Below are 3,076 nucleotides of genomic sequence, written 5' to 3' on the forward strand. Positions count from 1 at the left end.
AAAGATAGGAAGGAAGGAAGGAAGGAAGGAAGGAAGGAAGGAAGGAGGGAGGGAGGGAGGGAGGGAGGGAGGGAGGAAAAAAGAAAGAAAGAAAGAAAGAAAGGGAAGGAAGGAGGAAAGAAAGAAAGAAAGAAAGAAAGAAAGAAAGAAAGAAAGAAAGAAAGAAAGAGAAAGAATGAAAGAAAAGAAATTGAGCAGTAGTTATTCACCTTCTTGTGTAACAATGTATCTAGATGTCTGTGGCAGGGCCAGTGGTCTGGCTATGTGGTCCATAAACAGACTGACTGTTGTTGGGAGAAGGACTAGCTGTAGAACCCTTCAAATACCTCAAGCATCTGCTCCTGTGTAGCAAAGGCAAGAGAATCCCACTCCCTGCTGGGGTCAGCATCAGGATTATACCATGGGTTTAACCAGCATTTAGCATGTGCCCACTATATGATAAAACTCCGCTAAATGGCAGCTCTCCTCTGAGTCTCCTGGTTTCTGTCACCGTGTGACATCCAGCCCTCGAGTTTCTGACAGAGAGTACACCAGAAGCCTCCATTCAGAGGTCAAATTCCCCTGCAGTTAGGCTGTGCCTGCTTGGGGAACGTTCTAAGGGAGATGCTGTAGAGGGTTCTGAGATGAGTTTGACAGAATGCTAACTTCCATGGGTCTAATTATTAGCTCTGGGGGAGAAGAGTCATAGACACCCTCGGTTGTATATGGCATGCCTCTCTGTTGACACTGGGACATTGCTAAGTCTCCTGTGTACTGCTGTTCGGGGAAAGAGTGCCACCTTGCAGAGTGTGGAGGGCCCAAGGGAGGATGCTTGAATCTCACTCAGAAGGGGAAATAAAATAAACACGGGAGGTGGAGGGAGGGAGGGTAGAAGAGGGATGGGGTGGAGGAGGGGTGGAGGGATCAGGTGTAAGGAGAGAGAATAGAAATCAGTGGTAGTGGTGGTGGGGGCATTTCTAGGACACATCAAAGACCTGGGACAGGGGGAGGCCCCAGAGAATCTATGGGGGGGTGACTTCTAGCATTGAGGGTTATAGAGCCTGAAGTGGCCACCTCCTGTGGAGGGATAAGGACACTAAACCACCCGCAAAGCTTCCAACTCAAAATGGGTCCTGTTTACAAGATGCACAAGGACAAAGATGGCGCAGAGAATGAGAGAATGGCCAACCAATGATTGGTCCAACTTGAGACTCATTCCATGGGCAAGAACCAACCCCTGACACTATTAATGATATTCTGTTATGCTTGCAGACAGGAGCCTAGCATAACTATTATCTGAGAGTTCCACCCAACAGCTGATGGAAACATACAGAGACCCACAGTCAAACATTAGATGGAGCTCGGGGGTCTATTTGAAGAGTTAGGGGAAGGATCGAGGGACCCAGAAGGGCTGGGGGAATCCACAAGAAAATCAACAGAGTTAACTAACCTGGACCTATGGGAGCTGTCAGAGACTGGACCGCCAACCAAAGAGCATGCAGGGACTGGACCTAGCCTCTCCCCACCTCACACATAAGTAGCAGGTTAGTTAGCTCTGTTGGTCTTCACGCAGGTCCCCCAACAACTGTCCCTGAATCTGTTGTCTACTGTAGATCCTATTCCCCTAACTAGGCCATTTTGTCTGGTCTCAGTGGGAGAGGATGTGCCTAGTCCTGGTGTGCCAGGGTGGGGTGAGGTGATACTCAGGGGGTCCTCTCCCTCCTCGGAGGAGAAGAGGAGGGGCGGAGAGGGGCTGTGAGAGGGGGAAATGAAAAATGCACAAACAAACCCATGAATGGAGTCTGATGGATCCATTCCACATCTTGCCTCTGTAAAAATTGACGTGAAGTTCATGGGAATTTATTGTTTTGAGAACAGAAGGACATTTACCTACAGATGCAGGGGGATAAATTCCAGGTCCATTTAATAATGGAAAATAGTCATTTTATTGCTGATTTCAGTTCACTTGACTTTCTCCTTAATGTTCCACTTTCTGCCTCAGGTAGAGCACTGCCTGTGTCTGTGCAAACACACACACACACACACACACACACACACACACACACAAGCACAAACCCAATACAATACACAAGTACACTCTCATCATGCACATACTGCAAATCCCATATACCCACGCATGGACACACCCACATCTTCTTGGGCCAACGACGCTCGAGTCACTTGGGTGACTTTGAACACTGTGGAGGAGTTTAGGTAGTAAGATGTAAAGAGCTAGGGAAGTGGTTCTCAACCTGTGGGTTGTGAGTCCTTTGGGAGTCAAACAATTCTTTCACAGGGGTCATAGATCAGATATCCTGCCTATCAGATTCACTGTGATTCATAACAATAGCAAAATTATAGTTATGCATTAGCCACAAAAGAAATGTTATGGTTGATTGTCAGGGCAGCATGAGGAACTGTATTAGAGGGTCACAGCACTAAGGAGGCTGAGAACCACTGATCTAGGATATGCAGTCTATTATGATGCATACCCTTTATAAAGAGATAATACGATGTGGCATAAACAATAAAGTAGATATGTAAATGGTTGTTTCTGTGCTGTTAAGTGACAGGCTATTTTCCAAATAAAATGTATGCTTGTGTGGCCATATGACAGGGCTCAAGGATAATACCCATGCAGGTCCCTAGCACACATATAAAAACCGGACATGGTTGTGCCTGTAAGCACTCTTAGAACTGGAGGGCACTGAGGCAGAGAGAGCCTCGGGACTCACTAGCCAACCAGTCTAGCTGAAATGCATAGCTTCAATAAAAAGATGACTTCACATGCATATACAACATATGTGCATACATACTAGCACATACAACAAACACACACATATATATATCACCTTGTATATACACATACACATACACATCACCCATAATCACACACACACACATATATATCACCTTGTATATACATATACACATCACCCATAAACACACACACACACACATATCACCTTGTATATACATATACACATCACCCATAAACACACACACACACACACACACACACACACACACACACACATTTACACATGTGGGTGATTATTTAGTTGCAGAATAAAGGAAAAAAATCTAAAAAAATACC

Source organism: Rattus norvegicus, chromosome 6, assembly GCF_021556685.1.
Source record: "Rattus norvegicus strain SHRSP/BbbUtx chromosome 6, alternate assembly SHRSP_T2T, whole genome shotgun sequence".
Taxonomy (NCBI): Eukaryota; Metazoa; Chordata; class Mammalia; order Rodentia; family Muridae; genus Rattus; species Rattus norvegicus.